Source organism: Zeugodacus cucurbitae, chromosome 3 (assembly GCF_028554725.1).
Source record: "Zeugodacus cucurbitae isolate PBARC_wt_2022May chromosome 3, idZeuCucr1.2, whole genome shotgun sequence".
In the NCBI taxonomy this organism is placed as follows: Eukaryota; Metazoa; Arthropoda; class Insecta; order Diptera; family Tephritidae; genus Zeugodacus; species Zeugodacus cucurbitae.
The window spans coordinates 46,777,339-46,799,363 of record NC_071668.1 but is presented as its reverse complement, the minus strand read 5'-3'; the positions used below and the strand labels follow the sequence as shown (position 1 = coordinate 46,799,363).

General features: G+C 38.0%; 1 protein-coding gene and 1 long non-coding RNA gene across 2 annotated transcripts in view; one reads left to right on the top strand and one right to left on the bottom strand.

Annotated features, from left to right (window-relative positions):
* Positions 1 to 22,025, bottom strand: part of LOC105217956 (tyrosine-protein kinase Drl) — a 98,640-nt gene that overhangs the window by 64,992 nt on the left and 11,623 nt on the right. The window lies entirely within an intron of this gene.
* On the top strand, positions 6,849 to 8,011 carry LOC105217044 (uncharacterized). The gene is made up of 3 exons (XR_008470473.1): positions 6,849 to 7,211; positions 7,280 to 7,323; positions 7,738 to 8,011. It is a non-coding gene; the product is annotated as an uncharacterized LOC105217044 (long non-coding RNA).

Below are 22,025 nucleotides of genomic sequence, written 5' to 3'. Positions count from 1 at the left end.
GTATAAAGAAGGAATACTTCATTCGATAGTAATCTGGCTGGGGGCCCTTAAATAGCCCAGTCTCGAACGGAGCTTACCGATACCTGGAGCCCTCAGTAATAAGATAGCCTAACCTGGGGGGCTATACGCAAGCGGACCTGCTCTACCCTAAAAACACAAAGGTCTTCTGAAGAGGCTAAGCCATCAGCTAAAACGCCGAAGACAAAAAGGGAGGTAAAAGTCGCTCTCTGATGTGGCCTGTAACTAAATAATCATTGGTTTCCTGAATGAGGTTGATCCCGAAGGCATAATCCCAAGGCCCAATGGTAATGGGTGCAAGCCGCATTGACAAAGGTGGCGCTGGAAGTGCTTTTAAGCAATCCAGGTCCACCACAGCATGTAGAGATGCTGGCTGATACCAGGGCCAGATTAAAAAAATTGCCTGTCACGAAAGATCGGTCCAGCTATACAAAGCCGCTATAGCTAAAGTTGGGAAAGTATACACCGGACCATAGCTGGTAGTGGTCGACAAGAAAGAAAAATTAGTGGTCATCTCTACTTCTAACGTTCTTTCTGTGCCTGTTAAGGATTTGTTTGTTGGACATGGTTACTTGATCTCTATTAAAAATATATTGTACACGAAATTGATTTATATTTATAAAATATAATTTCTCTATTATTTCATAGTGAATACCATTAAAAATAATTTAATACTAATAAACCGTGAATCAATAAATTTATATAATATGCTTGCTTCTTCTGATATTTCACGCAGTCAGATCCCTTTCCCATCACACTACATATGATCGAATACATATTCATACACATGTATCTAGCGCCACTATACTACACTTGCCCCACTGGGTCGACGGAGTAGGGCGACTTGAAGCCGTATCTGATGTAATTAAAAACAATTACGAGCCTCATTAAAACACTGTCACTGCATGAAGTCGATGCAGCTTACTTCTATTCTGTATATATGCATGTACACATAAAGTTCATGGAGAAACTTTACAATACACGATCGCGCTTGTATAATAGCCCTAGGATAAGTGCTAAAAAGCATTTGAGAAAACAGTGCCTTACTTCGTCTTGATGAATCGATCGCAATGCCTGGTACCATGCATTAGTGGCGGCACGGCGATCGAACAAACAAAATCACACGCCCTAATGGCAATGCGGCGCGTACAAACGCCCCTCTTTAGCAGCGCGCAACGCTAAGCATAATCATCGCCAGCATTAGTGGCATTAGCGACGGCATTCTCCGGCACTTTCTCCGCCGCAGCAGCAGCTGGTAGTTCGCCTACGCATCTTTCGCTTAATACTCGTCCGCCACTTCGGCCTGCATTCACACAATTAAAATTTGACAGTCTCAAGTGGAAGCGAAGAATTGAGAAATTGTACAGGAACCATGGGATGCATTCAGGCGCGCATTCTGTTATTGTTTTTTATTGCAGCGACGTTGTTTGCATACAGCGACAAAGTACTTAATGCATCTGTCCAACTTCCCCCCTGCCTGCGCGTCTGTCCCATGCAAGTTGCTGCCGAAATTATAAATGAAAACAATAAAAATTATAAAGACAATTTAATGTCTGATTGTGAGTGATGTGACAACCCGCCACGGCGGTCGCTTCAAACCGCACATTCGTCCCCACATCATTCTGGTGCCCCGCTCACAGGGCTCACATGGGCTCTTCACTTCGTGGATGTGGAGTATACATTTAATTGGGTTAATCATCACAAGGCGGCGGGCATAGGCGACATAAAAATAATAAAAACATTATACAAACATAAGTGTATATGTATAATGAGAAATAGGTTCAAACATGTGTATGCCACCAGCTCGTTCTTTAAGTCGCCCCTTCATGCCCCACATGAGTACTCGTCTCTAAACTGAAACACCGCACAGTAGTAAATGAAGTCTGGATTTGCTTTCAACAAATCAATCAACTAGAAATTGTCGCCTAAGCACATAAACGTTAGTTTTTCTTTGACACTTGTTGGTTGCAAGCTGTTGATCGACAACACAATTCTACAAGACAACACATGTTCTCCAGACATTTCCAGTTCAGTCTATATAGGTGAACAGCATTAGTCATTTGATCATAGTACACTTGTCAAACAAGAAGTTTGCGGGCAAAGAGATTTTTAGAGATATGTGTGTACCGTAATCGCTCCTCTCTTCCTTATAACTTTAACGTTCATATAATATAATAGTAAATCGTGGGAACATATGTATATGTAGATTTTGAGGCAAAAGAAAGATTATTATTTGTGCGATTAACTCAAAGAATAATCCACCCAAATATAAAAAAATAAATAAATATCACAAGATGTTACATAATTAAACATTTTTGAAACAAAAAACTATATCTAGTGGTTTGACGTCACACTAGCAGAACAATGCGAGAGAGCTGAGTGGGAATTCACCACAAAAAAAAATAAATATGCACACTTAAGCTTTGCAGATCATTCTCATGAAAAATATATGCTATTAGTACTTGTCCCCTCTAAATCGCTGCAGTAAACTTTAATTAATCATTACAATTTACATTATACAATATGCTCTGCATGGTTTAAATTTAGCTTCAAAATATTGTTGACACAATCAATTATTGTAAATTGATCACCATGCACGTGGCAATCGGAAAGTGGATTCGGTAGATTTGTCAATTTTGAGTGTGTGCAAGCAGGCGTAGAATGGGTGCTGCACAGATTCCACATTTAAAAGAAATTTTCTAAAATAAATTAGTCTAACAACTGTACATTCCATTTCGAATGCGGAGTGACGGTGCGGCTGTTTGCATTTACCGCCTTTCCTACGAATGATACAGTGAGAGCGAGGTACGCAACGTTTGTTGTGGCCAAAAATTTCGTTGATGCCGGAAGACAGTGAGACAAGAAAACATGTAACACCCGTTACGAAAAGTAATTGATAATATAATGATCATGGCAATCATTTTATGTTTTTAATTTATTTATTTTGCATTTCGAAATACCGAACCAGAAAATTTCTGCTCCTGTTACCAGATATATGTATATAAGTGTCTATTTTATAAAAAACTTCAAAAACAATTCCTTCAGTTGCTGCGTTTGCTGCCAACGTACTCATCGGTCGAGAAAGATTCATATTATTTTCAGAGCGAAGTGACATTTTAATGTACAGACATAATTTCCCTGTCACGCTCAATATATACGCGCACATGAAATTCCTTTGCGTTCAATGGGCGCAATGCTTTTCAGATCACGGCGGCAGCCACACGATCAGACCAAATGTTTCTCTTTGCGATTTTGCCTTTGGAAATGTCGGCCAATTGGAAGATTGAATACACTAAGAGGCTGAATACACGGCACGTGACGTGGAGTTATATGTATTTATGTAGTATACAGTTGTTGGCCCACAATCATAAAAAATAGTGATGTATGTTGTGTAGTTCTCAATGTGCAACAAAGATTCCCACATACAAATTTGTAAGCGCTAAAAATTCGAAATTAGATGGATACAGGTTGAAGGAACATTATTCGAACATGAACTTTAAACATTTATGGTTTCGTGATCTTTAGTTCTGTTTTCTTCAGACTAGTTAAGGGAACGAAGCTAATGGGTCTGGTAGTGAACGTACCGACTTGGCTCTCACGTCACTGTTGACAGTCATAGCTTTGCAGTTGTAGATAATTTCGACTATCTTGCAACCAGCATTAACACCAATAACAATGTCAACCTAGAAATCCAACGCAGACTCACTCATGGATAACCCTCCGTTTAGGACTTCTTCGTTTCATAACGCCCCATATCTGTTACAAGTTCCACAGTCAACTAAATAATATTTCTTCATTTTTTTTCATTAGAAAATTAATAATGCTTATTGTTGAACAGACAAATATTCTGTGATAAGTTCCTCAATTCTGAATAAACCCTTGAAGTTGTATTAAATATACCGACCCATCCTAACCTAAATACGCATATACAAACAACACACACTGAATTGTTTAACAACAATCAAACTTTACAACAGTTCATCATCGGCAAGGCTCGACCCAAAAGTTTTCACAGCTACCGAGTTTACATAAAAAATGCAAAGCCGTAAGCTGTGAACCTTTGGAGTAGTTAAAAATGTGCCAGATACTCTGTCAAGTATTTGCAATTGTAATGTGAGTGGACTACAAAATGTTTGTCGGAATTGAAAAATGAACTAATCGCATTTGAATGGACCGAGGTTACGGAAAAACAAAATAGTACAAACATTAAGAATTAAACGGCATTCACTCGGTTAATTGGTTTCGTGTGGCAGGCGGCAATTCCAAAACACAAATACAATAAACGGGCGCACAAATACGATTGGCATGCAAAACTCGCTTTACGATCCGAACATTGGCAGCATCCCAAAGAGGTGTTGAGCCGTTCGGCGTACGGTCCGCGTAGAGTAGCAACTGCCTTAACAATGATCTGGACACAACTCCATTGCTGCTCCCACCACTGCCGCTAGTATTTTACACCTTCGTGTAGTTGTTGTTGTTTTCTTTTCATCTGAACTGTATAATTAATGCTTTACAATGGCAGTGTCGGTATTTTCTTTTACATGCAACCTCTCTCATTTGATTAAAAACAACGCATAAACGTTTTTGTCTTGCAACCAGCGAAATTTGTAGATTTCTATGTACATATTAATGGCTGCAAGCCACGGGGCGGGGAAGTTGAAAGAGTGCTGCAAACGCGTTCGCGCGAGCTACTCATTTGCAAGTCGTATTGTCAACAAATTTGCATAGAAATCGTTTGACGGCAACTACAGCTGGAAAGCGCGAATGGAAATAAAAAATAATAAAAAACACAACAACAACAAAAGGAAGAACCGACTCTTAATAAAAACAACAAAAGTAAATAACAAAAAGCATTTAGTTAAATAGCGGCGTAATAGTATAGGGACGGAGGGTTATTTATTTCCGCATCCGCATCTGCATCCGTTTCCATTTCCGAAGAGCATAAGTTAAAGTATAAAGGGTAGGAGGTGTCTCCTATATTGGATCCTTATCCCTGATGGCTAATAGTTGACGCATGTTAACAGAAGCCTGTGGGCTTCTGACAGTTGCTGTGATACTACTGACCTCTAGTGCATGATGCGCCTATCATGATGAGTAGAAATTAATATCAGTCTTATGCTTATTAGGATTCATATAAACACTTCTTATATACGATATAACTCTCGACACATTGAGAGAATTTCCAACCCCACCACACACCCACTTACACACTACTAAGCCAGCATAACTCTTTGTGCTCTCCCTAACTTTAGTTTACTTCCTTTTTGCGCCTCGTTTCGTTTGACACGACGCCTTGCTACGCACCGCCCACTTCTCTGCCCGGCTGCCGTCAATATTTGCGTCGGTAACGCCTGTGAAACGATCGACGCCTGTGCATATTCAAATTAACTTTTTAATTACGATTCCACTTTAAGTCCCCTCTCCCCTCACACGCTCTCGCAGGAGCAGCGGAAATGTAAGAAATTGTTGTGATTTAACGTTTTTAATTTCGAGACACCGTGCGTATACGTGTTTTTAAGGATTGCGTGCCCGCGTTGGGCGTATTCAGTATACATGTATGGATGCGCACTCCACTCATGGAGGCGGTGTGGTGTGCGTAGGTGTGTGCGTGATTGCATTGTTACGTGCCGTCTTTGGCATGTAAATTTCCACCACTTAACCCCATGTCAAAAAACTCTAGCCAACCGGACGAGTGCGCATCCTACTAAATAGCTATGTAAGTGACTGACCCTGTGGATGAATTGGCGGGTGTGTCGGGTGCGGTGGCAATCGGTTTGGTGTTTTTGATGGAAAATTAATATGAAAACGGTTGTCTTGTATTGTTCGTTAGGAGGTACGGTGATGGGGGTGCTCGGATAGGCCAGTTTGCACACAAGTGTTTATGCAAATTAGTTGTGCGCAAAGTTTTCCAAAGAAAGCAGAAAATGATCTCTCCCTTTTAAGTGGTTTATAAGCATTTCTCAATTAATTATGTTTATACAACAGCAATGACTATGTCGATGTTAAGTTGTCGGTTGGCGGAAAACGGGTAACGGGTTGCTGATGGTAATGATGAAGACAATGTACTTGTTTTACGGTTAGGAAAGATATACTCGAACTGGAGGCGTACCCAGCTTGGGTGGAGTTAAGTGTGTAAACATAATAAACTCACTCGTAGTTTTGATGCCGTTACCGACACTTAATAGCATGCAAAGTGATAGCAAAACTTTGCAAAATAATTGAAAACTTGGGTATGAATATTTAAAAGTCTTCTTTGTATATTGAATTTTAAGCACACTTTTGATTTGACAATGAATTTACAAGTATGTAGTGACAACTTCTAGCTAATTTTGACTTCATCATTTATAAGATTGCCTGTAAGAGGCATGAGCATGTGTAAGTGCTTAAGTGTTTTCGGCAACCGGCTTCGAATGCAAAATTAAGTCTTTGGTAAAATTAGTTTTTATAAAGTTTCTGTGAAATATATGTAATTCGTAGAATGCGATCTAATAAATATTAAATCAAATGAAAAGAAAAATGAAACTGCTAAAAATGAGTAGTTTACTAACAAAAAAGAACGGCAATTATTTGTTTTTAGAAATCAAAAATTGCCAAATAAATAAATAAAGGTTATTTAGGTCTTTTCCTCAAATATTAACTTAAAAGACATACTAAAATATTCTAAAAAGTTATCAAAATTTATGAATATATTCAACAACAGTCAACGCGGCAATCAATCTTTATTCGCATATTCTCAAATCATATTTTCGACTGTCAATTATTTTATGTCATTATTAAATGAAATATTTACGCGTAATTGTGTGTGAATGCATTTTACGCCATTCATTATGAGAAACACTATACCCTGCAAGACGGAGGTAACAAACTGCACAAACACAATCAAACTTTTTCAGATGTTTACTCATACAATTACAACACTTACATTTGTTTACAACTTTGAATTGAATTGGAGAAAGCTTTCGTTAGAAAGAGAAAAAATATTGCCACTGTAAGCATATTGATATAATAATATGCTAAAAGAAGACAGATATGACATTAAAAAAAGAAAAACTGAAATTGAAGCCGCAATTTGGCCATTTTATAAAAAAATTGTCGCTTGAAGAGGTAAGGTTATTTTTGGTTAAATTTTATTATTAATATTAATTGATTTTAATTTTTATGCAGGAGATATATAAAAGTATTCAATTAAAAAGGTAAGTGTGATTTGTGTTTATCTAATAATTTGAGTGTTTTTACTAATACAGCTTTAATTAAATTGCAGGCAAAATCAACGCACAAAGACCGGGACTTGATACAAAAGAAAATGTAAGTTATTTTAAAATTATCTTAATTAATACCTAATTATTATTATATTTAAAGTGTGTAGTTCAAAAGTGAAAAAAAATAAATAAATGAATTGGGTAACAAGCGGTTGGTACCTAACTCATTTAAATAAGTGCTTTCGGATGTCAGGGTATCTGCTCGTTTGCAGAATTCTGAACATATTAACCTCAATGGTTAAATATAAACTGATTAATTAATATTAAAAGCTATATAAAGAAATATATAAAAATTCAAGTGCTAAATTAAAGAATATTATTATTAAAAGAAAAGTGCTAAATATAAGAAGAAAAATAAATATTAAAAGCTTTGTAAATACTAGTGGCCATTGTATAGCGTGTAGTTCTATTATGTACTATTTTACATATACTCATCCTTCGTTTTGTTTTTCTGTTTTAGGTGTTAGATGCCTGGATGCTGGGATGGAATTTCTTGATATGTTGTTAGCAGGTTTGCGTAAGGTGTATCCAGTCCACACCCAACATTGTTAAAATATATACATATATTTAGAATAAGAATAAAATAAGATTATATATCATTTGAATTTGTTAAATTAGAACATAAATTGCATAAATATAATAATTTATATATAAATGTAATTTTTATATTAATAACTTGTAAATGTAAAAATTTAATAATAAGTTTAACTGTTTAAGTTTATATGATTGTATTATCTACATATTTGATTTTGTAATAATAAAAAATGTAATAAAATAAAATAAAAAACAAAACGAAAATAATTATTTTTAACTGTTAGCGGAAAAAGATAACAAATATAGGTAACAAGCTGCTAACCAAAATAATGACCCGTACGGTAACAAATACATCTGTTCTGAATAACATAGGGATAACATATATGCTAACATTTGCTTCAACAGAGGTAACATATATATAACATGCCAAATATGAAAATATATGAGGCAATTAACAGACTGTTAGTTGTCAAAACTTGACCAATAGGAGACAAGTATAAGTGTTATCGTAGAACGAGACCACTTATGCAAAATGTAATTGGATAGAGTGAGAAAACCGTTGAACGAGTAGGGGCATAGTGTTACTTCTTTCCCACGCTTCGGACAAAAGTAACACACAAATTAATTTTTGCTAATGTATAGAGTAACATAGCTGTAACATGTTAGCTAAAAATTACCCGTCTTGCAGGGTATTCACTTCATTTTATTCCATTTCGTTCCGTTTCGAATCACTTTGCTTCGCATTTTTTGACGACACATTTGAACTGTCATCATTGTCGCTTCTGTCACATTTGTTACGGTTATTTGATGTGACGGTGCCGTTGTTAATGCTTCCACTTGCGCGCCATCAGCCACAACGAAGGGATTTGCATTTTATAAGCGGAAAATGAGCAACGCGAGCAAATTACAATAAATAGTAACATGATTTTGTTGAATAAATCACGAAGAAACAGTGTGAAAAAATAAAATATTTTTACTATGGAAAAGAGAATCATTTTGCGGCACCTCAAATCACACTTAATTTACTTACAATATTAATTATATATGATATTTATTTGAAGATGTTATCACCCGTTTTACAGCGTCATTATAATTGGTGCAATTTAATAAATGATTAGTTTTCAATTATCCCCAATTGAGCGGGGGACTCCCAATCGAAATTTACTAATAAATTGCATTTTATTGAAAAAATTCTAAACAAATTTCCTATTTTACTACTCGAAACTAATCACTAATAACTGTTCAATTACAAAGTATGAGCAAGATTTGTGTATAAATTCAAAGTTTTCGCTGACTCTGCTTCATTAAGTAATCAGCTGTTTTGAGAACGCCGAATTGCAACAACTGCAACCATGTATCAGAAGGGACGGATTTATCCGATCGCAACATTAGTGAAAATTCTGATAGTTACATTGGTTGTTGCAAGAGTGAGTGGCACTTTCCATAAGAAGAATCCATTCCTGCCACCCGCACCGCAGCAACCCGTATACTATCATCCTGCGCCGGCACCGCCACCAGTTGTGTACCACCCAGCACCTGCACCGCCACCAGTTGTGTACCACCCTGCACCGGCACCGCCACCAGTTGTTTACCACCCAGCGCCAGCACCAAGACCACCACCGCAGAAGCCACCTCAAATTATCATTGTACCTGTGCAAACGTATCCAGCACCGCCACGTCCTGCACCTGTTCATCCTGCCCCACCACCACCGCGACCAGTACATCCACCACCACCTCCAGTGCATCCACCACCGCGTCCAGTGCATCCAGCACCAGTCTATACCCAACCAGCTCCTCCACCGAAAGTATTCCAACCCACATTGGTTATACAGCCAATTTTATATCCTGGCGGAGGCGGCGGTGGTTACGGTAAAGGCGGTGGGGGAAAAGGTGGAGGAAAAGGTGGTAAAGGCTGTAACTGCCATGGCAAGTAGAAAAGGATAACCAATATATTCAAAATAAAAGTAACATAATCAAAAGTAAATAAATATAAATAAATCGTAGACATGCAAGCAAGTTTTTGGATCGGAAGTAGTTTTGAGTAGAAAAATATATCGATAGGATCACCCGATATATTTAGAGGTATGTACTTTTATCAATAGCCTCCTTTTTTTTTGACAGACCACGCGTGAGTCGTATCAAGCTGTCATGTTATTTTGGTTCAGTATTGTTTGGCATTTCATCATAGAAAGACTTACGCCTGAACAACGTTCACAAATTTTTCAACATTATTGCGAAAATTCACGTGCTAAGAAGAAAATATTTCTCGCGGTTCCCTCAATTTATGGTCAACATAATCGCGCTACTAAGCATACTAATATCCCATCTTGAGACCCATCATTCATTGTTGGATAATATTCGACCGAATAGAGTCGAATCATCAGTCCATATATTTTCAAAAATGATGCAGGTGAGAACGTAACCGTCAATGGTGACCGTTATCGCGCCATGATAACTGACTATTTGTTGCGTGAAATTGAAGCTTGTTATTTCGGCGACATATATTGAGAATACTTCGGTGAGCAGATAATTTCCCGTTTTGGGCCGATCGATTGGCCACCAAGATCGTGTGATATCACACGGTTAGTAAAACATCACGCATGTCATTCGCCAGTTACGAGTCGAAATGCTCGAACGAGTCATTGAAAATTGAACTCAAGGGATGGAACACCTGTGACGTAGCCGCAAATAATGTTCTTTCGAATAATAATAAACATTCCTTATTAAATTTGAATTTTCTGTGTTTTTCTTTAAAATAGTAGGGAATCTCAAAATAGATCACCCTTTATTTGATTTGTTGAATTCGTCTAGGCCACGCATAGCGGTGTTCCTTTTAAAAAATCTTAAATATTCATTCAAAAGAAATACTATAACAAATGAATATAAAAAGTTATCCAAATCCAGATAATATATTCAACAACAGTCAACAAGGCAATCCATGGTCTTCCATCCATCCATATTCTCATATTATATTCAAAGGGTAATTAATTCATAATGATTACACCACTTTGCTGTGTTATTACTAAATGAGGTTTTACGCGTAATTGTGTGTGAATGCATTTTGAGCCATTTATTATCATAAACAATACATTCACTTCATTTTATTCCATTTCGTTCCGTTTCGAATCGCTTTGTTGCGCATTTTTTGACAACACATTTGGACTGTCATCATTAAGTTCGTCGCATTTGTCACATTTGTTACGGTTATTTGACGTGACATCGTGGGCCATCGCTAATGTCGCAACTTGCTCGCTATCAGCCACAACGAATGGATTTGCATTTTATAAGCGGAAAATGAGCAACGCGAGCAAATTACAATAAATATTAACATGATTTTGTTGAATAAATCACAAAGAAACAGTATGGAAATACAAAATCTATTCACTATGGCAAAGGGAAAATATTTCGCGGCACTTGAAATCGCACTTAAATGGCATACATGATTAATTCGATTTATAATAATATTTATTTGCAGATGTTATAACCCGTTTGTTAAATTTTAGAAACTCGTTATAATTGGTGCAATTTAAGAAATTATTGGTTTTCAATTATCCCCGATGGGCCTTTGGGGACTCCCATGCGAAATTTACTAACAAATTGCATATTTATTGAAAAACTTTAATTGTCTAAAAAGATAGCATTTCTTCGAAACTAATCATTATTAACTGTTCAATTACAAACTAAGAGCAAGATTTGTGTATAAATTCAAAGTTATCGCCGGGTCTGCTTCATTAAGTAATCAGCTGTCTTGAGAACGACTAATTGCAACCACTGCAACCATGTATCAGAAGGGACGGATTTATCCGCTTGCAACATTATTGAAAATTCTGATAGTCACATTGACTGTTGTAAGCGTAAGTGGCACTTTCAAGAAGAAGAACCCCGCACCGCAGCAGCCCGTATACTATCATCCAGCGCCGGCACCGCCTCCTGTTGTGTACCATCCTCCGCCTCCACCACGACCACCACCACAGAAGCCACCGCAAGTTATCATTGTACCTGTGCAAACGTATCCGGCACATCCACCGCCACGACCAGTACATCCACCACCACGGCCAGTATATGCCCCACCACGAGGAAAAGGTGGTAAAGGCTGTAACTGCCATGGCAAGTAGAAAAGGATAACCACTATATTCGAAATAAAAGTAACATAATCAAAAGTAAACATATGTAAATAAAGCGTAGATATGCAAATTGTTGTTAAATGTTTCGATCGGAAATAGTTTTGAGTAGGAAAATATAAAAAAAACACGTACAATTTCTTCGATACTTTCAATTTGAAAATCAGCGATACGCTATAAAATGTTGAACGAGTTGAGTAGTGAATGTATGCTATGGTAAAGAAAACGAGGAGAAGAGCTTCCCGCGACATACTACGTTACCCGAATTGACCCGGATTTTCTTCGGTCAAGGGCTGTTATTTCGACAATCCAACCCTGCTTTAGGAGAAGAGCTCAGTGGATCTTCCCACATCACAGGACAATGCAAATAGAAGGATTGAGGTTATGAGAGTTATTCAACTCGGTCAAATATATTTGCAAATAGAGCACGCTCCATGTACTCGTAAATAAAAGAAAGAATGAAGAACACTTCGTTGTCTGGTAGCTAATAAATGATCAACTCTATAAATTCTAAATTGGTTTCCGCCTTTTTAACGCTATATTTATCCCAAGTATGACTCTGAATGGGTGCTCATAACTTCATTCCCTGTGTTACTAATGTACTCCCGTTTGTGTGTGAGTTTGTAATGAATGCAAATTTCATAGCAAGTAATCACGCCACTCACCCCACTGATTAGACGATGGCTCATTACAACTGAAACCCATTTAGCGAATTATGCGGTTGCAATTCGAACTAAATACTAAGTCGAAATGGTAAGCATTTGAATAAACGCCTGTCATAAATGAGGCGAAGCGTGGATAAATGTGAAGCCAGCGAAGCTGTATGAAGCTCTGGGTGATACTTAGTTAATGATGACGAGCGAGTACCCGAACGCATACAAAATTATTTTGGACAATAAGATACATATTTGCAGCTGGGATACTACTATGCACCGCCTGTTGCTACGAGCATAATATACCGGCGACGGGCAGACAGACAGTCCTTTCGTAAACAAAACAGCAATTTCAGACAAACGACCACGCATCATTAATCTTGCGACTAAGTAAACTCCCGACGCTGAAGTTATGCGGCATTAATGTGCAACGCAGTTTGTGGCAACAAACGAATGGGAAACATGCTTACCAACGTTTGTATAATGTAACTGCATTTACATAATACGCTTTGATTAAAAACTGTGCAAAAAATGTGTACACCCGTCCGATTTTCTTACTAACTTTCCCACCGTGACTACAATGAATCTGATGTGAAAACTATAAGTTTGTTTGCTATCATTGCCTGCGCCACTTCAATTCGACTTCAACCACGAAAGAAGCTATACTCGTAATTAACTGGGCCCTCGCGGCTGTCATAACTTAATGGGCCGCACGCCGTCGCCACTCGCACTTCCTCCCAACGAAACTAATATCAATGTGACAGCTCGAGAGATCTATAAATAAATAATAACGGTTTAAGTAACTAGTCAACGCAGCAGCCGACCGAGCGTAAAGCCATAAAAAATGAAAAAAGAATATTGAAAATGTAATTGCAGCGCGGTAAACACGTGACCGAGTGTGGTACGGGCAGCAACGAACAGAGTGGTTGGTGGGTTGGTGGGAAAAGTCACTCAGTCACCCACGGCGGGCTAGTCCTGCTTAATCGACCAGAAATCCCGATGCAAACAAACGTGGTTGCGGATGCAAAGCAAGTTATAGACATTGACAGCCACAACAACAAGAGCGGCGCTAGAAAATCCAAACGTGAGTATGAGTTACAATGTTAATATGATGAGTACGAGCGCAAGCAGAGACTGGGGGATGAACATAGTGAACGCGCTTTAGTGTGAAGGCAGTGTAGTCCTTCCAGTGCTGCTAAAAACATCAGCTACACACGGCGTGCACCTTTAAATGCTACAACGCACTCTTCGAATTGAGCACAGGACAAAGGTCCATGTAAACAAGCACGCGCACAGAATGAAAACAGGAAACGCTGCAGCAGCATTAACCAACGGCATGGCACTCTAACGGCATACCGGCGGGTTCGCACAGAATTTTTTTTTTTCAAATTCCATTTCGCTTTCAATGATATCCTTTTCAGAAAGGATACACTCGAGTGCAACATGAAGGCATAAATAGATGCGCAACCGTTGGTTACATGTTGCACATGCAACAATCACCGAACTGTGCCCAATAAGTTTGAGTCACGGCTGCTGACTGCTTGAGAGTGCGTGTGTGTCTTTGTACTGCATGCCATTTTTATGCTGAACCTCAATCCACTCATGCAAGAAATTCCCGCCGTTGCCAATTTTTTCCTTTTCTCACACAATCACTTTCGCATGCCCCGAAAGACTACAGATTCATTTCGGTTTTGTTGAATGTTTTTCGTATGCGTTCGAAATTTATCACCGGCACTTTCAGTTCTTATTTAAATGAAGAAGCACTTGCACCGCCGTATTTTCATTGCTGAAATTGGCAAACTGCACTGCATCTATACATAAATTCTCCCACACTTACTCAAGCTGCCGAAAAAATGCTCGCCATAACTCTGTCGGTAATTGAGTGGTTCGACCCATGTTTTTTACATATGTACATGCATTCTGCTCACATATGTATTTACATATATGTATGTATATGCATGTATATATGAGCTAAGGAACTAGTTCGAAATCTTTAGATTTACTATTTAAAATAGTTTGACCCTTTAACTGGTTAAGTGAAGCGCTGCAACATGATTTATCATGAGTCGGCATTATGAAATTGCTTTTAAGAATATTGTAAAAAAATTAAAATTGAAATTTGTTTAAATTTTTTTTTTTATTTTTTTACGAAGTTTTGTTTGAATATAATATTTGTAACATAGATTTGAAATATATAAAGCTAATCTAAGTCATAATCGATTGTACAACATAGAGAGAGATCAGAGCTCGAATAATATAAATTTTGATTCGAAACCAAAAAAATTACCTTGACCTTGCCAGCGCATCTGCTGTCTTTTTATTCGCTGAACTATATCAATGGCATCGTATAACTCATACAGCACATCGTTCCATCGTCTGCGGTATTCGTCGCTGCCAATGTTCAAAGGACCATAAATCTGTCGCAAAACCTTTCTCTCGAAAACTCTTAGTGCCATCTCATCGAATGTTGCCATCGTTCATGATTCTGCAGCACAAAGAAAGACAGGAATGATGAGGTACTTGTAGAGTTTGGTTTTTGTACGATGAGAGAGGACTTCATTTTTCAATTGCCTATTCAGTCCATAATAGCACCTGTTGGCAAGAGTGATTCTGCGTTGGTTGGTACCTTTGAAATGATGCAAGTTGCATGATAATCGAATGCCGAAAGACAGAGAAAAAGTCTTTGGGTTTAGTGTCCACAGTCAGAGATAGAACTTTTGAATATATTAGATCTTTATGTTCTTTAATCAAGGAAGAAAGAAGTATGTGTAAACTAGAACTCACTGAAAACAGTTACTCAGAATTCATACAACCGCACCAGAAATGATAATATCACAATTTCTAACCTGGTTCTGATCTAAAATATTTGTATAATAATACCTCTACCGGTTAAATTCTCATTCAATTTTAAGAAAATACCTATCTCTCGTAGTCGATTGAGCTTTCGCAAATATAATTATATATATAGAAGGATGTGACTGTGTATATACATCCATACAAATGTATATAATGTATTTGTGCGGCAATTATTGTGCAATCGCGTGTTCGTAGTAAGGTATTCATAATTAGAGACTTCGTGTTGTTGCTGCGCCAGTTACCGCGATAGTCAATATCGGGTTTGTGCTAAAAAGCTCTTAAGTTGCCATTCAGCCGAATCAGTGGATTCACTTTCATGCACTTAACCGAGCACACATTTAATTAGAGAAGATGACAACAACACCAGCAACAAACATCGTAAACGATGCCACCGAAGCTTCTTGCACTCCATTAATTAACCGCACACGCATACACACACACACACACAGCGGCAGAGAAATGCGAAATGCAGCATGGGGCAAGTTGTAATGTACAAAAGTGCATTAGAAATGATGATAACAGTATACCCCGAACGACGCCGGTGCGCTTGCCATGCCTGAACAAACATTGCCTCACCACTGTCACTTTAAACGCCAATGACGTGAACACTCGCGCACTTAACCCGCTTTTGCCGCTGCCGCGTACTGGGAAGGCTAGCAACTGATGCAGCGCTACCCCTGACCCCTGCTGCATATTACAGAAATGTAATTGCAATATAACAGCGCATATTACAGAGCGCAGTATGCGCCATATATATGGGTGTGTGTGTGTATTGCACTCTGTCCCAATTTCAGAGTGCCACAGGCGGCAAATGCAAGCAAATAGTGTCACCATTTCACATTTATAATTTTGTTCCTTATTTTTCCCTTTGTTGCTGGCTCTTCTCACTCATGTTGCCGACTTTCCCCACACATTGCCACATGCATCTAGTACCCATTATGACTCAAGGGACGGTGGCAACTCATATCGGCTGTGTGGCAAATATGTACGCATGCAGTCACCACCGCTACTAACACACAGCAACAACAATGTGAATAGCGCAAACCTACGGTAAAAGTTAATTACGGCCGTTAAGTCTGCACCCGCGACCGCTACTGTTAGGTGCATGGCATGCAGCAGCTGATTGTTGTTTTTGTTGGCGAATAGATGGCGTACACAGTCATTTCACGTTTTGGTTGACGGAAATGTAAACAACTCATCGGATTTTCGCCGCCAACAAAGTACACACCAGTACGCCAAGCGCAAAGCCCTCCAATCCAGCATAACGGGCGCCAATGAAACCGCCCTGCATTCACATGTACTACAAGCTCTGCAATTGCAACAGGCGGCGATGCAAAGGAGACGGTTTACGCACAAGAACCGAGTCACCGAGCTGCACGCACAAACTAGCCGCGTACGGCGGCGTTGAATTACGAACGCGCCATACATCATTCGCTTTAATTAAGAGGGCGGGTGTGGGCATACTGCCGCCTGCTGCATATACCATAGAACACTTGCACACCACACAAACAGGCTGCCACACGTCATCGACCGAAATGGCTACAATTTTTGCAACAATGCAACAGCTTTAAGGCTTTCGGTAAGCTGCTACAATGTTGATCATGTGTAATTGCAAAAGGCCAGCTGGCCGCAAGACATCGCGCAACTCATCAAACGAGCTGCACGTGTCGAGCCGGCAATGCGCGCGACAAAGCGGTAAAGCCGACAATATTGCAAACCCAAACGCACTAAAACCGGCCGACTGGCTGTTGGAGACAACAATTAACGTGGCACGACCGCGAGCTTTAATCCAACCATATGGCTATGCGAGCCCTTCGGTCGCATGAATGTGTAACCGGAGTTTCCCACCGGGTAATCATTGTATCATTATCACGCTGCACTTTGCGTGGACACCCACCCAATCAGCCGCTGCTTGGTCATTTTTAAAAGTTTTGCCACTTCTTTCGGTTTGATTAAATTGTGCAACACGCGTCTCAGCGCCGTTGTTGTTGCTGCTGCACAAGCTACATACACAATTAATGTCAGCGACCTGTTGGTTGCGCTTACGCCGAGGGATCCCACTTATGCCTCGACGCAAGAGTGTGAAAAATATTGTAAGGAGGTACTCATAAATCAGCTGTTTGGCGGGCATATTGAAAGAAAAAACATATTGGTTGGAAAATGTTGATAACGTTAACATCATTGTGAGGCGGTGTAGGAAATTAAGTGCGCGGTATAATTCAATTAAATTTGCCTCTTTGCGTTGTGCAATCAAATTAGGCGCGGAATATGCTCAAATGATAATGGAAAAGACAAACGCTGCAGCTTCAATTACAACAGGAGTGGGAAAAATAAGACAACTGGTCTTGTAATAGAGTATACAGCTCGATATAAATGTGTAAACCGTATGAATAACTAAACCGTTATTAGTTTGTTTGGGGTATACACTTTTTAAAAGTTTTTTCCAGAATTAATAAAATGCGAAAAGTTTTCAATTAAAGCAGAATTACATAGCAAATAGTATAGTCGCGCTCCTGGTGCCGCTAGGATGGCCATTAGCTCACAAGGTCGTTTTAAATCTCAATGATGTCTCTGCATTAAAATGCACTTTTGACATACTTTCTTTTTTCTTATTTTAAATAATGTTTAAATTGAAGAGTTTATGTTGCCATTGAAAAACATTAAAAACTACTGAACCTTGACTAAAATATGTAATTCAATTTTTCCAAAATAAAATCTCAATGATCACAAATTGTGTTGAACTGTGAAAAAAATCCAAATTTGTTATTTGTACTTTAAACTTCTTCTTTAATATGCTAAGAAGCACTTAAATAAATAAACATTATAATCAGTTTAATAATCAGTATGTCTAAGAATATTAGCCATAGATCACAAAGATCACCATTTAACATATTTACTCTTATACATGCTCACGTATAGAGCACCAAGGTATTTCGTCATAAATAAAGAAGCGTCAACCAAACCTAAATCGATATACGTATGTATGTATATATGTATACATTTGTACAACCAAATTTTTTTCTCAACTCCTCATTAACTTGTGATGTACCGCCAAATTAAAGTTGTTCTTTTTAATTTTTTCAATTAATATAATCAAATTCAATTGTTTATGTCCGTCGCCAAGAGCTGAAGTCCCTATTTCCTTGCTCATTTGCCTTGCTGCGCGGCGCTCCTAGCGTGGCTGTGTCAAGATTTACGAACTTCACACAAAGTCCTATACATATGTATATATATATACAATGTATGCTTGTATGTCGCATGAGCATGGATCTAAAGTCAATGAAACGATAAAGCCGCCACATATATCTATGTATATGTGAATGCATGCTCATTTGTTCACGAAAACGTATGGCACTCTTGGGGATAAATCATAAGTTATGTCGCCACTACGTTATTTCTTCGCAGTTTTCTTTGTTGTCTTTGGAATTTCAAATTTACTATAGCTGTTGAACTGTATATATGTACATATAAGTATCTATATATATTTACATACGTGCATACATATATGAAGCTAAATATAATTAAATAAAAACATTCTTATCGCCATTAAATATATATGTACATATGGCTGTCCATATATAGGTCGCAGTTAAAAACAAAAACAAAACATTTAAAAGAGATAGTTGTTGGATTTTTTTAATGAAATAAAAATAATTATTATAATTATATCAGACGAACTATCACATTATAAAATCATTTAATAATTTATTTTGTTTTAAAATAAATATTACTTTGTTCTGAACTTAATTTTATTATGGATGGATCTGACTCCTTACTAAACTATAAGAAGATGTCAGAATGGAGATTCTAACTTCACTTTCAGCCTTCCTCAGACTTTTGAAGTCTTCCCCTAAGAAGTATTTTCCTCCAAAAAAAGCTCTCTGCATTTAATGAGCCAGTGATGCAACACCTTTCAACTTCCTACCGAACAAAATTTATACATACATATATGTAAATACATATCAGTGTATATACGACCATACAACACATATGTATGTGGATTTATTTTAACCATCGGTGCTCACAATCTAGGCATGAAAATCACGTAGTGCAAATATTATGGTGGCTCCTTTTTATTTTCGTTCACTTGCGAGAAATCCATCAGCGAGTCAATACACCGCAGGCAGTAAGGCAGTATCAATAGCCCACAGACAGGGAAATTGGCGCAACGCAACACATACATACATACGTGTTTGTGTATATATGTGCAAGCAGTCTGATTGCTGGAGTTGCGTTGAATTTATTGGTGAATTTTTCGCCAAATACCAAAAAGCGGAGTAAATAATTTATGTATTTCACAAAGAGAGTGTGGGACATTCGTTCCAATAAACTGTGGCAGTTAGGCCGGACGGTTGGCAATGCGGGGAGATCGGGTGGCGCTAACCGCAGACAGTCGCTGGCAACCGCAAAGCAATATGTACAAACATATTTAAGTAAATATGTAAACAAATATGCTAGTCTTTATTTCACATTACAAAAAAATAAAAACAAAATATTAATTGCATACGAAATAAATCCCCGTCAAAGTCACATTTAGATATGGGTGTGTGTGTATGTTCATAAATATGTGTATGTATGTATGTATGGATTTGATATACGGAATAATTTATGCTATTGAATATTTGTTAATTAAAATGGCAAATTTTATTTGTAAATATCATAATTTTTCCAGCAAATATGCGTTTCAACAACAAATGTAGAAATCTAACTGAATTTGTTGCTATGAATTCCGTAATTTTCAATAACTGTTTGTACACATGTTAAAAATATCTGTAAATATTTTTAAAAATGTTTCTGATGCCAGTAGTTGGAGAGGGCAGGTGTAGGCAGCAACTGAAAAAGATACTTCGAGTGAGTAAAACAAAAATTGAAAAAGTTATGTCGAATATATTCTCAGGACGTAGGATCTTACGCCCATCATAGGTTTAATTTGCGTTGCAATAAGCGAAATTGTATTGATATTGACTATCGTATAAAGAGAGATCCATTTCGAGTTTCCCTACTTTTTAATGAAAAAAAAAAACAACGAAACTTCATTCAATAGGAAATGTTTATTATCATTCGAAAGAAAATTTTTTGTCATTTATTTTTTAAAGATTATCTCCTTCCAAAATTCACCGCGCCTACGTCTCAGATGTTCCATCCGTTGAGTCCAATTTTCGATGATCATTTCGACTAGTATCTGGCGAATGACACGCATGATGTTTTGCTCCAAGCGAGATTCTCCGCTTAGACTTTAGACTTTACATATCCCCACAGGAAAAAGTCTAACGGTGTGATATCACACCATCTTGTTGGCCAATCGACCGGCCCAAAACGTGAAATTATCTGCTCACCGAAGGGTTCTCTCAATAAATCCATTGATTGATGGGATATGTGGGAAGTGGACCCGTTTTGTTGAAATCAAATGTCGTTAAGGTCACGAGCTTCAATTTCAAACAAAAAATAGTCGGTATCATCCCACATCTGTGAAATCTCCTGCTGCTGATGGTATAGCAAAAATCAGAACTTTTCAAACTCCCACGTTACAGCAACCACAGCTGCTGTCTTGGTACTTATTTCTGACTAATAACCAAATGTAGGAATTTTATACAAGTACATATCAATGAATATATATATATATATAATACATATATGCGTGTGACGAGTCACGAACGTGCGTGTGTGTTCGTCACCGAAAAGTTTTCGCATTTCGGTAGTCACCTCAGTCTCTCTAAAAAGCCAGTGTCACCATTACTATGTACCGTAACATTTCTATACACTCTGTGCTTTTTGTGCTTCTTCTCCTACCCCACGGCTTGCTTTTGTTTATCTGCGTGCCGGTTGTGCCTGTGCTTTGACTTCGTAATTCTATTTCTAATTTACAAGTTGTGCAAAATTATCATTACAATCACGCCCGATTTCTAACTTCATAATCGTCGAAATCCAATTTAAATATGAATGAAAAAGCTTTTTTGATTAAGCAGCGGAAGATCAACACGCACTGCGCCTTCTAGCTTAATACGGCAACCCAACCATGGCGACAAAGCTGCTGCCAGCCGCCTGCCAACAACTTGCCTCAGCCTTAATTTGTCTAAATAACCGAAAAACAAACTGACAGTTAGTCAGTCATTGCGACGTTTAACGCAATTTCTGCACCGACTAACTTCCGCTGAAAACTTCGGAAAGTTACACACGCACACACGATCTCCAAGCACTTACACATGCTGACGGAAGTGTGGAATATTTAGACATTATGTAGATTAATGTGTGCGTATATATGCGTACAGTTGTAATTCTAATTTATTATATTTGTAGGCGCATATGCAAGGGAATGTGTTCTTGTATTGCATGCTACATACTCGTATGTATGTATATGTGGTTCTTAAGTCCATGTGTAAATATGCCTGTGTCACATTGACACGTCATACGCTTGGCTTGAAATACAAGATACTAATTAAGTCTCAGCAATTTAAGTATTTTGATCCCACGTTTGCATATTTAATGCTCCTAATTGTTATGTTCTAGCAGACATGTCGAATTCCGTGAATTTAGGGTGATCGAATTTACTAATTTATTTGGTTTATTCGAAAATTTAGTTTTTG